General features: G+C 46.4%; 1 pseudogene; it reads right to left on the bottom strand.

Annotated features, from left to right (window-relative positions):
• LOC148148495 (uncharacterized) overlaps positions 1–13,863 on the bottom strand; it is a 35,657-nt pseudogene extending 21,794 nt beyond the window's left edge.
• Positions 13,864–15,223: the final 1,360 nt, after the last annotated feature.

The following is a 15,223-nucleotide window of genomic DNA, read 5'->3' as shown; positions in this document are numbered from 1 at the left end:
ATTTCCTGCTTAATTCCACGGCCAACCTTCAGCTAATGTTCAGAGCTCTGTACATAATTCTGTTCTGAGGAAGGATCACTGGACCCAAAATGTTAACTTTCATTTTTTATTTACATAATCCCAACTAATGTTTTTCGCCACTTGTTGCTTCTTAGCTCCACCCACACTATCTGCACATCTAGGTTCCTGCAGCAATACCCTTTTTCACTGCTGCTGTGGTTTCACCTTTCATAAACAAAGCCATCCCACCTCCTTTTTCCTTTCTGCTTTCCTCCCAACAATTGAATATCCTGGGATGCTCAGTTCCCGGCCTTGGTCACTGTGCAGCCATGTCTCCATCATTGCAATCATATCAGATCTGTTTTCAACTATTTGCACTTTTAATTTGCTTTCTTTACAGCGAATGCTTGATACATTCAGGTATTGTAACTTTACACTTATCCTTTTGACTTTTTGGATATTCCATTTTGTTCTCCATCCCTATATGTTGTGAGCTCTTGTTTCCTCTGCCTTCCACTTTTGTTTTCTACTTTTCTTTGTTCCATTTCCATCTTTGTTTGCCTCACTTTTGTCCCCCTGCTCAGGTTTCCATCCCTCTGCGGCTCCAGTTTAAATTCTGCTATAATATAGTAGCAAACGCCCCTGTGAGGGTGTTGATCCAGGTCCTACTGGGTGGGGCAAACCATCCAGCCTGTACAGGTCCCATCTTCCCTCGAATCAATCCAATCCCTCAAAAACTCCCTGCTACACCTTTCACCATTCATTCATTCTTTCGTTGTGTTTTCCTATGGCAGTCAATCAAACATGTAAAGATGTAAAGTAGCAAGATGTTTATGAGAGTGAGTTTCTGTTTCCAATGAAATGTCACCTTTGCCACCTATGTGCCCTCAGAAGTTTTGCTTTTTTGTTTCCCTCATTCTATATGCCCCAGGAAGGACTATTCCTGGCTGGCAGTGATTGACCTGGTGTGGAGTTGACCTTTATATATATGGGGTCAGTGGCAGAAACATTTGTACTGGAAATCCCTGGCAGGTGAGCACAAGATGACACCAGTGCAGTGCAATAGAGATGTAGTGCATGCAGGATAATGTGAGCAGTGAAGGGTAGCATGAAATAACTTGGTAAAGGCTACTGAGGGAAACCTTTTACGAAATTCACCGAAAGGGAGAGCTAGCCAATTTTTTGGTAAAATTAGGAGCATAGGAACAAGAATAGACTATTGAGCCCCTCAACCCTGTTCTGCCATTTTACATGATCATGGAGGATCTGTGGTAAAAACAATGATTGCAGATGCTGGAAACCAGATTCTGGATTGGTGGTGCTGGAAGAGCACAGCAGTTCAGGCAGTATCTGTGGTCTAACTGCACAAATATTATGAATATCATGTCGCTAGTGTCTTTCCACAAGTGAAGGTCAATTCAATGCTGTCATTAACCTTCCTCAAAACACAGAGGAACATTATTTACTTTGTCAAGACTTTCCTCTTGATTTTACACCAAGCCACAGGAGACACTAATTTCCATAATCTAGACATAATTTGCACAGTAATTAAGCATATTATACACTAAGCATAAGGGACCTTATTATAGGCACAAAGGAACAGGAATGGGCTGCTCATCCCCCTCTCAAACCAGTACATTAGATAAGCAGACCACAACTAGGGCTCAGCTGGATGGATGCCTCGTGAGCAATTCACAGTAGTGGTAATTGTGTGGGTTCAATTCCTGTACCAGCTGAGGTTACCATATCTTCTCAACCTCACTCTTCACCTGAGGTGTGGTGACCCGTAAGTTAAACTCACCATCAGCTATCTCTGTCTGTGTTTGACTCTCTGCCATGGGAGAAAGCAGTCCTCTGGGACTCCAGTGATTTTACATTTACTAATCTGCGCCTCAACCCTAATTGCCTGGCTCTGATCCACTTGCTTGATGCATTTTAATCTAACAAAAAATTATCAGTTCCATTTTTGGAAGGGATTTCAGACCTTTTTATATCTTTGTTGCAAAGCAGCTGCTTTCAGACCTTGAATGGCCAAGTTCTAACCTTCGTAATTTAGCCTCCCCTCCTCATGTTGGATCTGCTCCCATTCCCTTTCCCAAGGAAAAAGTTTTGTTTTGTCTTTTTCCTAGAATTTTTCCTCAACATTAAACAAGTTTGATAGGTTGGTGCATAGTGGGTTTGGCTTTGCATTGATGCACATTGCATTATGTAAGTCAGGGATTGAGTGATTCAACTTCAAATCTGGCAAACTATATAAGACTGCTGATAAGTGATACAGTCTTCTTCCAGTTCAGCTTTGCAGAAATTGCAAATAACGTCAGTCATCTGCAGAACAAAATTTTGAAATTCCAAATGGACATTAATAAAATGCATTGCAAAATTTCAATATTCCTATGTTTGAATGGAGCTCTTCCAGACTCGTATCACTCTCAGCAATTCCTGAATCTGGTGCTAAAAGTATAAGAACTTAAGAACAAAAATAGACAATTTAACCCCTTGAGTCTGTACTGCTCCTATTCAATAAGATTATGGCTGATCTGTGACTTAACTCCCATTTTCCTGCCTTTGGTCGATATCCATTATGTACGTTGATGAACAAAAATGTATTGACCTCAGTTTTAAAAATTAACAACTGACGTAGAATCTACTGCTATTTGTGGAAGAGAGTTTCAAACCTCTCCCACAATTTGTGTGTAGAAATGTTTCCAAACATCCCTCCTGAATGGTCTGGCCCTAACTCTCAGACTACGCCCCCTATTTCTCGAATATCCAACCAGTGGAAATGGTTTATTTATATCTACCCTGTATTTTCCTGTTAATATCCGGAAGACATTGATCAGATCAACTCTTAACTTTTAAACTCTAGAGAAAACAGGCCTAATTTGTGTAATATCACTTCATAACTTAACCCCTGAAGTCCAAGTATCATTCTTGTAAACCTATGCTGTACTCTCTCCAAGGCCAATAAGGTGTAGTAGGTATTATGCCTCCAAGTGGGGTCTACCTAGGGTTCTGTATAACTACAGCAAAACGTCTACATCCATATACCTCAGTCACCGAGATATAAAGGCCAGTATTCCATTACCCTCCTTGATTATTTTATGTCCCTGTTCATGGCATTTTAAACATCAAGGTGCCTGAACCCCCAAGACACTTTGGCCATCCACTGTAATTAACTTCATAGCATGTAGAAAGTATGTTTTGGGAATGCTGCTATGATAATTTTACAGTTGAAACTTTATTGCTGGAACAGCACAGCAGGTCAGGCAGCATCCAGGGAACAGGAGATTCGACGTTTCGGGCACAGGCCCTTCTTCAGGAATGAGCAGAGAGTGTTCAGCAGGAGAAGATAAAAGGTAGGGAGGAGGGACTTGGAGGAGGGGCGTTGGAAATGTGATAGGTGGAAAGAGGTCAAGGTGAGGGTGATAGGTCGGAGTAGGATGGAGGCGGAGAGGTCAAGAAGAAGACTGCAGGTCAGGAAGGCGGTGCCGGGCTGGAGGGATTCGGCTGAGACAAGGTGGGGGGAGGGGGGATGAAGAAACTGGTGAAGTCCAAGTTCATCCCCTGTGGTTGGAGGGTTCCCAGTCGGAAGATAAGACGCTCCTCCTCCGACCGTCGCGTTGTTGTGGTTTGGCGGTGGATGAGTCCAATGACCTGCATATCCTCGGTGGAGTGGGAGGGGGAGTTGAAATGCTGTGCTACAGGGTGGTTGGGTTGGTTCGTCCGGGTGGCCCAGAGGTGCTCTCTGAATCGCTCCGCAAGTAGGTGGCCTGTCTCCCCAATATAGAGGAGGCCACACCGGCTGCAGCGGATGCAGTAGATGATGTGGGTGGAGGTGCAGGTGAATCTGTGGTGGATATGGAAGTTTCCTTTGGGGCCTTGGAGAGAAGTGAGGGGGGAGGTGTGGGCGCAAGTGTTGCACCTCCTGTGGTTGCAAGGGAAGGTGCCGGGAGTGGAGGTTGGGTCGGTGGGGGGTGTGGATCTGACAAGGGAGTCGCGGAGGGAGTGGTCTCTACGGAAAGCTGATAGGGGAGGGGAGGGAAATATATCCTTGGTGCTGGGGTCTGTTTGGAGGTGGCGGAAGTGACGGCGGATGATGCACTGTACATGGAGATTGGTGGGGTGGTAGATGAGGACCAGTGGGGTTCTGTCCTGGTGGCGGTTGGAGGGGCGGGGCTCAAGGGCGGAGGAGCGGGAAGTGGAGGAGATGCGGTGGAGGGCACCTTCGACCACGTCGGGGGGGAAATTGCGGTCCTTGAAGAAGGAGGCCATCTGTGTTGTACGTATTTTGAACTGGTCCTCCTGGGAGCAGATGCGGCGGAGACGAAGGATAATTTTGCATGATAATTTTACAAACATGCACAGGATCAGCAGCAAGTCCCAAAGCCAAAACTCTCATAATACCAACAGCTTATCCAATGGTATCTGCGAGTGCAGGTTTCCCCTTCATTGAGATGGTGGGAAGGAAGAATAATGAGGCTGCTTCATTCTAAAGAGAAACCCATCTCCTTTTATCAATTCAGAAATTGAGTGCTGTGCGAGATGAGCCAATGAAGATTTTCTTAACTTGTGTGCAATTAGAGCCCTTTAAGTTGTATATTAATTCACTCTTGAGGACCTCAGCACTCCCTGAATACTTTCCACTCTGGCAGGTGAGAGAAGTGGCTAGTTTTCTGATAAGGAAACCACAATATTTTGCCTGTTGGTTCAGGAGTTCTCCAGTTGCCACAATCTGGGAACATGGATGGGATAGCTTAGGGGTGGTCTGCTGAAAGGAAAGAACAGCTCCTACCTTTGCCTCTGACACCTCAATCTGTTCTCCCTGAACAGCTCCCCCTGAAGATAACAGTGGCTCAACATCACAACCTGGCCCTTCGAGGAGGAGGTCTCAACTGACAGGTATCAGGACCCAGAAGGCCAGCAGTGTCTGGCACCCAGATAGCCAGGGTCGAATCCTGTGATAGGGTGAAATATTCATCCTTGTTTGCCTGTCTGCTTTTAATGAGCTGATTGGTGGGCAATCCAGTAATTCTCTCACTAGTATGGGCTATGAGTGTTGGGTGGTATGTGTTGGCTGCTATCTAACATGCTTGTCTTTATACTTCTAAAAAAAGTGGAAAAATTCAGGCCCTTATGTCTAACAGCTGTAGTAATCGGAGCTCTGTCATTGTTAATGACTTCTAGGTTCAAGCTCCACTACAAGAACTCATGCGCAAATTCTGGGGTAATGTTCCACTGGAGTACAAAGGGAACGCTGGACTGTCAATAGCAGTATGTTTTGGATGAGATTTTAAACTGGTGAATGTGAGTACAAAATATCTCTTCCTGAAAATGAGAAGGAGCGATTTCCCTGGTGCCCTATACGATTATCTATCACTCAATTAACAGGCAATCATTATGATTAGATTAGATTTCCTACAGTGTGGAAACAGGCCCTTCGGCCCAACCGGTCCACACTGACCCTCCGAAGAGTAACCCACCCAGATTCATTACCCTCTGACTAATGCACCTAACACCATGGGCAATTTAGCACGGCCAATTCACCTGACCCGCACATCTTTGGACTGTGAGAGGAAACCGGAACACCCGGAGGAAACCCACACAGACACGAGGAGAATGTGCAAACTCCACACAGACAGTTGCCCGAGACTGGAGTCGAACCTGGGACCCTGGCTGTGAGGCAGCAGTGCTTCTTTTCATTAAGTCTGAACAAATCAAACCAGTTAGTTTGGAGGCTGAATTCAAGGAATATATGTATTACAGTTCTCCAAAATGTTGAGTGGGAAGATGGTTACTTTATGTTCTGTGCAATGAAACAGTTTAATCAATAATCTCCTAGTAAAGGATTCTCTCGTTGATTTTGAGAGTGGCACACATAAAATATGAAACTGGAGTAATGAACATTAATAAAGCAGATTACATCAGTATAAGGAATGACTTGTTTATGGTAGATTGGGAAATTGGATAAGGGCATAACTGTAGTTGAGCAATGGGAAACGATTAAATAAATATTCCCAAATTCCTTATAAATCCATCTTTGATTGAGAAATAGAAATGAGTTGGCATGATCTAATAGCCCTTACAGAGATACAGCTTCAGGATGACATATTGAGAGTAATCTGGATTTTGCAGCTGCCCAAGGAATTGCAGGCTTACTTCTAGATTTCTTATAGTTATTGCATATCACAGGTATAAGGTTTTTTACTTTGATTTATTTTGGATCTTTTACATGAATAAGAAACGTTTAGAGGGATAGGGGCCAAGCGCAGGCAGGTGGGACTAGTTTAGGTTGCGATTAAGGTCAGCATGGACTGGTTGGACCGAAGGGTCTGTTTCCGTGCTCTATGACTGAATGGTTCTATTTGGATCTGTCACTGGTGAGGTCACATCTCCTTCATTGTTTTCCATGAGATGTGGATAATGATAGATATACCAGCCTTTGCTTCCCTCCCCATGAACTGAGTGGATTGTTTGAACATTTCAGAGGGCATTCAAGAGTCTACCACTGTGAGTCTGGAGTCACATGTAGAACAGACTGTGTAAAAGTTAAAGGTTTTCTTCCGTATAGGATATAAGTGGACCAGACAGGTTTTTCTAAAATCCAATGGCCATTCAGCCATCTGTAACACAGAGATTAGATTTCAATGGCCAATTGTATTAAAGTTCCAGCATCCTTTTATTACTGGGATTCGAACCTGCGTTCTTAAAGCACTAGGCTGGGCTGCTGAATTTTGGGCTGTCTGACCTGCTGTGCTTTTCCAGCACCACACGTTTTGAGTCTGATCTCCAGCATCTGCAGTCCTCACTTTCTCCCTGTTGGATTGCTGGTCTAATGATATCACCATGATACTACTACAGCACCTCTTTAAAGCACTTTGGACTACTTCATACAATACTGGTCTCCTGTTTTAAATCTGGAATGGATGGGTTGTTGGATTAGGCTTGTATCTGCTGAAGTCTGGAAGAGCTTTCCACTGTGGGAGAATTTCGGACCAGGTGGTCACTGTTTAAAAATAATGGGAGACTCACTCAGCGCAGAGATAAAGAGGAGTTTTGTTTTCTCTCAGAGATTGATGCGTCTTTGGAATTCTCTTCCACAAGAGGCCATGGAAGCAGAGGTTTTGAACATTTTTTTTAAGGCAGAAGTAGATAGATTGTTGTTAAGCTAAGGGTTGAAACGTTATATGCTGTAATTAAATGAAGTCTTGCAACTTCAGTCTAGCCTGGAAGGACAAAATGCCTCTTTCCTTTGAAGTTGAAGAAATGTGCTTGGCTAGCCTTCCTCAAGGCTTTGCTGGAAAATTTTGAGAAAATAAATGAATCTTTTGGCACTTGACCCTTTATTGCGTATGTTTGATTCAAATGAAATTTTCTATTACTTTCCTAATGCCTGGCCAGCATACTGCATATTGAACTCTCACTTTGCATTTTGCGATGCCTCTGTGTCCCTCAGTGAGTCCCTCTAAAATCCCTTTTCCATTGACTTCAGTATAATTCAACTCCACTCTCGCCACAATGGATCTTTCACGGTTGTTAAATGCTGGTATTGCCAGTGAAATCTTTTGAATACTTGATCTGCTGGTATTTTGACAAACATTGCAGATGAAAATATCTGTTATTTGTGCTCTCCTTATCCACTTTCTGAGCTGCGCAATTTGCACAGAGCTTTTCCTCAGCTGTTAGTTGTGAACCGACAAATGCAATAGACTACAACTCCACATCTTGTGGGCGGCACGGTGGCACAGTGGTTAGCACTGTTGCCTCACAGCACCAGAGACCCGGGTTCAATTCCCGCCTCAGGCGACTGACTGTGTGGAGTTTGCACATTCTCCCCGTGTCTGCGTGGGTTTCCTCCGGGTGCTCCGGTTTCCTCCCACAGTCCAAAGATGTGCAGGGTCAGGTGAATTGGCCATGCTAAATTGCCCGTAGTGTTAGGTAAGGGGTAAATGTAGGGGTATGGGTGGGTTGCGCTTCGGCGGGTCGGTGTGGACTTGTTGGGCCGAAGGGCCTGTTTCCACATTGTAATGTAATCTAATCTAATCTAATCTTCGATAAGAACTAAACGATCTTCGTCTGCTTGATCCACTGCTGTCTTTGCGAGTGCATCAATCATTTGTGGGTGGCACAGTGGCACAGTGGTTAGCACTGCTGCCTCAAGCGCCAGAGACCCAGGTTCAATTCCTGCCTCAGGCGACTGACTGTGTGGAGTTTGCACGTTCTCCCCGTGTCTGCGTGGGTTTCCTCCGGGTGCTCCGGTTTCCTCCCACAGTCCAAAGATGTGCAGATTAGGTGAATTGGCCATGCTAAATTGCCCGTAGTGTTAGGTAAGGGGTAAATGTAGGGGTATGGGTGGTTTGCGCTTCGGCGGGTCGGTGTGGACTTGTTGGGCCGAAGGGCCTGTTTCCACACTGTAAAGTAATCTAATCTAATCTAATTACTTATGCCTTGTTGGAACATAGAGTATTATGTAATAATGCCTCATCAATCTAAGTCTGAATATTTGTATCTGCAATAGCACCATTTTGCAATCGCCATTAATCCTAATAATGTTGCTAATGACACATATTTTGGTTTGAGTTGGAATTTCAATGCCAGGACACCTTGTTCCATCAATTTGCAGAGCTATACACAACAAAGGCAATGGTACAGTGCATCATAGTTGAGAGGGAGCTGCCCTAGGATTCCTCAAACATTGATTCTGGAAACCATCAAATCTTCTGGCATTAGGTCAAATTAGCGAGGAAACTTCCTGCTCATTGCAATGTGCTAAGAGTGGCTCAGCAGCACCCCACTGACCGAGCTGGTCAGGTCCTCAAGGATATAGCTGCTAGTCTTAGGAAAGTGGTGAGGAAACTAATGAAGGGGAAAAGCAAACTTGAACTCATCATCACCAATCTGCCTGCTGCATCTGTCCATGATTGTATTAGCAAGAAAAGTTCTGCCTTCAAATTGCGAATACCCTCATGTTGTATCGCCGTGTTAAACTTAACAGATCTAGAAGCTCAGATAATGGCATCCATGAGGTGCTATGGGTCATCAAAGCAGCAAACTTGTACTTCAACACAATCTACCACCTCAAGATCTTACATATCCCCCACTTAACCATGACCATCAAGCCAAGGGGATCAAGGCCAAGAGTGTGGTGCTGGAAAAGCACAGCAAGTCAGGCAGCATCCGAGAGGCAGGAGAATCAACGTTTTGGAAAGACCTCACTTGCTCCAAGCCAGGGGATCAACGCTGGTTCAATGGAGAGTGCACTAGAGCAGCACCAGGCATACCGAAAAATGAGGCATCAACCTGGTGAAGCTACCAAACAGGATTACTTGCATACCAAACAGCATAAGCAGCAAGCAATAGACAAAATGAAGCAATTCTGTACCGTTGGATTAGATCAAAGTTTACCAGGCCTGCCACATCCAGTTGTGAATGATGATGGACAATTAAACAACTCACTGGAGGGAGAGGACACTCCACAAATATCCCCAAAATTAATGACAAGGAGAGCCCAGCACAAAAGACGGGCAAGAGATAAGGCTGATGCTTTTACAACTTCCTTCAGCCAGTAGTGCCAACTGGATGATACACCTCGATCTTCTCCAGTGGGCCCCAGCACTGGAACGTGTTAATCTTCAGACAATTCAATTCATCCATGTGATATCATGAAACGGTTGGAGGCACTGGATACTTCATAGGTTCTGACCCCTGGCAACCCACCGGCAGTAGTACTAGAGTGCTCCAGAAATTGTTACACTGCACCCTGAGCAAAGTTGTTCCAGCACAGCTACATCACTGGCATTTACCCACCCATGTGTAAAATTGCCTAGGTATGCTCTGTATATAAAAAACAGCAAAAATCCTAAACTGGCCAATTACTGCCCTAGTGGTCTACTCTCGATCATCAGTAAAGTGATGGTAGGTGTCATTAACAGTGCTATCAAGCAGCACCTGCTCAGCAATAACCTGCTCAGTAACCCTCAGTTTGGGTTCCGCCAGGATCTCTCAGCTCCTGATCTCATTACAGCCTTGGCTGAAACATGGATGAAAGAGCTGAATTCCAGATGGTGAGGTGAGAGTGACAGTCACTTCCTCTGGCAGCTCATTCCATACATGCACAAGCCTCTGCATGAAAAAGTTGCTCCTTAGGTCCCTTTAAAAGAGCAACAAATACATGGAAACGCTGCCTCCAGAAATTTCCCATCCACACCACTCAGCATCCTGACTTGAATTATAGAATTCCCTTCAGTGTGAAAGCAGGCCATTTGGCCCATCGAGTCCACACCAGCCCTCCAAAGCGCATCCCACCCAGAATCCCACTCCCACTCACCCCAATCTAGCCCTGCATTTCCCATGGCTAATCCACCTGACCTGCACATTTTTGGACTGTGAGAGGAAACTGCAGCACCCAGAGGAAACCCACATAGACACGGGGAAAATGTGCAAACTCCACACAGACAGTTGCCTGAGGCTGGAATCAAACCCGGGTCCCTGGTGCTGTGAGGCAGCAGTGCTAACCACTGAGCCACATAAATTATTGGACTCTGGTAGCATGGAAGCAGACCTTTTGGGCCATACCCCACCTCAGAGGAAGCCCACGAGGAGAATGTGCAAACTCTACACCGACAGAACCTGCCTGGGTGGACACAGCAAACCCAGCTGGAATTGAACCGGGATCCCTGGCAATCTGAGAGAGCAGTGCTAACCACTGGGCCACCATGCCACCCTGCCCTGGTGTGGCTCTGTTTATGTATCACAGACTGGTCGGCACTGCTGATGAGACGGTGGTCAAGTGCGCCACCCAACCAAGTTCCTCTTTCGCAGAAGACAGAATGAACTCACCCACCTGCCCGGGTGGACACAGCAAGCGCAGATTTTGTTTTGTGTTGGATGAAACCTCCTGCCTGTGCAGGTAGGTGCCCAGCGGGGAAGGGAGGGTGCAGAGACCAAGGCTCCATGGCCTTCTCCCCTGCAAGTGCTCCTACTGGCCATCCCCACACACTGAGGCTAACAGACGGATCAGAAAGGATGTACCCCAGGCTGATAATGCTCCTTCTGCAGGTTCACCTTGTTACAACTTCCTCTAGATAGTCAAGTTTGATCATCTCCTCAGCACTGTGTCAGGGCCATGTCTGCCTCTGGCTGGGCCAATCCACGGACTTCATGAAGCCAGCCAATCGGTAGTAGTGACAGGCAGTGTACAAAGGGCGAGGACTTAATCAATGCTAGGTTATGACCTGCACTTACCGAGAATTGGAACATAGAAAAGTACAGCACAGAACAGGCCCTTCGGCCCATGATGTTGCACCAAGGAATAATCGTAATCTAAAATAAAACAACCTAACCTACGCACCCCTCAATTCACTGTTATCCATTTGCATGTCCAGCAGTCGTTTAAATGTCCCTAATGATTTTGCTTCCACCACCACCACTGGCAACGCATTCCATGCATTCACAACTCTCTGCGTAAAGAACTTACCTCTGATGTCCCCTCTATACATTTCTCCTAATATCGTAAAACCATGACCCCTCATGCCAGTCAATCCTGCCCTGGGGAAAAGTCTCTGGCTACCCATTCCTCTCATTATCTTGTTTACCTCGATCAGGTCTCCTCTCTTCTTCCTTCTCTCCAGAGAAAAAAGTCCGAGCTTAGTCAATCTCTCTTCGTAAGACAAGCCCTCCAGCCCATGCAGCATCCTGGTAAACCTTCTTTGCACCCTCTCTAAAGCCTCCACATCTTTCCTATAATAGGGCGACCAGAACTGAACACAAAATTTCAAGTGTGGCCTCACCAGGCTTTTGGAGAGCTGCAGCAAAACCTCAAGACTCTTAAACTCCCTGTTAATGAAAGCCAAAACACCATATGCTTTCTTCACAATCCTATCCACTTAGGTAGCAACTTTGAGGGATCTATGCACTTGAGCACCAAGATCCCGCTGATCCTCCATAATGCCAAGAATTCTGTCTTTAATCCTATATTCAGCATCCAAGTTTGACCTTCCAAAATGCATCAGTTCACATTTATCCAGGTTGAACTCTATTTGCCATTTCTCAGCCCAGCTCTGCATCCTGTCTATATTGCGCTACAGCTTGCAATAGCCCTTGATACTATTGACAACACCTCCAAACTTTGTATCATCAGCAAATTTACTAACCCACCCCTCAACATCCTCATTCAAGTCATTTATAAAAACTACAAAGAGCAGAGGCCCAAGAACAGAGCCCTGTGGGACACCACTCATCACTGACCTCCAGGCAGAATACTTTCCATCTACAACCACTCTCTGCCTTCTGTCAGCCAGCCAATTCTGAATCCAGAGAGTCCAAATCTCCCTGTATCCCATACCTCCTGACTTTATGAATGAGCCTACCATGGGAAACCTATCAAATGTCTTGCTGAAGTCCATATGCACCACATCCACTGCCCGACCTTCATCAACCTGTCTCGTCACCTCTTCAAAGAACGCAATAAGATTTGTGAGGCATGACCTGCCTCTCACAAAGCCATGCTGACTGTTTTTAATTGTGCTATGCTTTTCCAAATGATTCACAGAAAATAATTTCAATTCCAAATCCACATCATGAATGGGTTTCAATAAGTTATCCACACCTGGTGGCGTAGGGTTGACACATGCTGATCCATTCAGTGTAGCACATGTGCAGGCCTCGACATCTAAGGGTATCACAGACCTGTCATTGCTCAATCTCATGTGGCTGTATGCCACTTGTCCCTCTAAAAAGTTGGATGCGGACTGCTCGGAAGTTGTGTAACTAGTTGGCATCAGAGAGTCTCGTTTGTTATTGGAATTTACCAGACAAATCGCTCCACCAACTAAGAACAGCTATGCACCACCACCCACAGAATCAAGAAAGAGCTATCAATCTGTCAAACCTTTCCGTGTCTGGGCCGGGTGAGGTTTCCTGTGTTGAGTCAAATTAAGCCACAGGCTCCAATCCTGGTGGTGCCCTTCCATCAATTCCTTTAAGATTCAGCTTTGCAACCATGCTCCCCCCGAAATGCAAAGACTTTGGACGCCTGGAAGCTGCTTGGCGGGTCATGGGAATAACGCCGCTGCATCACTAGTCGGCATCGTTTATGGTCGGAACAATGATGGTATCTGATCATCCTCAAAGCTCCAGCTTTCATTCTTGGTGAATGGAAACATTCTTGGCAAATGTTTTCATTTTCGTTCATCCTGCGTCGGTCTGAGAATTTCACCTCCAGCTGCACAATACGAATGCCCCTGGGCGTCCCTCTTAATCATGGCCCCAGTTCTGAAACCAGCAAAATAGGCTGGGGCAGCACAGTATGGTTAGCACTGCTGCCTCACAGTGTCAGGGTTCCAAGTTCAATTCTAGCCTTGGGTGACTGTCTGTGTGGAGTTTGCACATTCTCCCTGTGTCTGCATGGGTTTCCTCTGGAGTATAGAGGCAATCAGGCTGCTTTGAACACTAACTTTTCACAGTAAATGCTGCGGGCCGCCAGGACACTCAGCTAACAGCATAAAAGGGAGCGCCGAGAGGCAGGGCCTGGGACAGGTGGTAGCTCACCTCGCAGTGGACCACCAACCCCATTCCAAGATCCAACTACGAGCTTTTTAACTGCAGCAGCTTTAATATACGCTACTGGAGCTGGAATTACCGCGGCTGCTGGCACCAGACTTGCCCTCCAATAGATCCTCATTAAAGGATTTAAAGTGCACTCATTCCAATTACCGGGCCTGGAAGGAGTCCTGTACTGTTATTTTTCGTCACTACCTCCCCGAGTGGGGAGTGGATAATTTGCGCGCCTGCTGCCTTCTTTGGATGTGGTAGCCATTTCTCAGGCTCCCTCTCCGGAATCGAGCCCTGATTCCCCGTGGTCACCATGGTAGGCACAGAAAGTCCCATCGAAAGTTGATCGGGGCGTTGACAGGCAGAGGGAGACATGCAGCATGTTCCGACCTCGTATAACGCACAGTTCCGCCCCAATCGTACCACAATACACACGACCGACAGCTCCCTTTTGTAAAGAAAGATGGGAATATGGAAGGCTTGGCCTGACCTTCTGTTGGAACAGAGGGTGGGGTGCAGGGATGTGTGCGGAGTGTGTAAGTTTGTGTGAGTGTATGTGTGAGACAGATTGTGGGAGCTACCTCCCTGGCTCTCTCCCTGGCTTTCGTCAGCCACAGTGCCTGGGAAATGACAATCGAGGGTCAAGCCGCAAGGAACTAGAGACAGCAAGAGCTGTGCACCTGCCTCACTCAAGAAGCAAGGACGGTGTGTGGGGAACATTAATGAGACCCACTCCCATGGTTTGATAATGGACCACTGCCTCTACAAGAGGCGGCTTCTCAGTCTCACTAGAAGAGGAAGGAAGGGACACCCCCAGCCGACCCTGCTGTAAATGTGACCCTTAAAGGCACGTGCCCACTGGTGGAGCTGAAACAATGGGGGGGGGGATCTGCTCAGCTTGAAACACTGGCCCTCAAGAAGAAGCCGTCCCACCAAGCGCCCTCCCAAGGAATTGCCAATTCGAATATGGAGACCGACAGTAAAGTCACATGCCCACAACACATGCAGGTCCGGACAGAAACCTGGGTGACCAGCACCGCAGGGGTGGGGCAGAGCCATCAGGTGGCCAGTTGGCAATGTGAGCGAGGAGGGAGTCACATGGGGATGGCCACCCACCACCAGTATCGGGGATGTGGCACACAAGGCCTGCACAGATGGGCAAGCACTAGACGAAAGGTCAGCCTGCCACCTTCCGCGTATCGCCCAAGGGAATCAGGCCCTGAACTCTGTCTTTTATTTTGCTGGTGCCTTTGGGGGTACAATGGTTTTTGAGGTGGTTTTGCTGAGAAAATAGGTTGCCTGCCCTCCGGAAGTGTCGAGGGACCTAGGCACAGCTCTCTGACTGATTTTTCTAAAGGTGCAAAAGAATTCAAAAAGTCGAAAAAAAATTTGACAAAGTGTCAGAACTTGACTTCCAAAGCCCTTGGGAATGCCTGAGAGCTCAGAATTGAAGTGCATTCCCCCCTTGACGTCAAGGTCGCATTCAACCAAGTGCAGCATTAAGGAGCTCTGTCAAAACTGGAGTCAATGGGAAATAGGAGGAACATTCTCTGCTGTTTGGAGTCATACCAGGCACATAGGAAGATGGTGGTAGTTGTTGGAGGTCAGACATCTCATAACAGAAGAACTAGGAGCAGGAGTAGGTCATCTGGCCCTTCGAGCCTGCTCCGCCATT

The sequence above is a fragment of the Chiloscyllium plagiosum genome, unplaced genomic scaffold (genome assembly GCF_037043375.1).
Source record: "Chiloscyllium plagiosum isolate Xiang-an unplaced genomic scaffold, Cpla_swu_hap1 HiC_scaffold_12, whole genome shotgun sequence".
In the NCBI taxonomy this organism is placed as follows: Eukaryota; Metazoa; Chordata; class Chondrichthyes; order Orectolobiformes; family Hemiscylliidae; genus Chiloscyllium; species Chiloscyllium plagiosum.
Note: the sequence above shows the minus strand (reverse complement) of the source record. Positions and strands in the feature narration are given on the sequence as shown.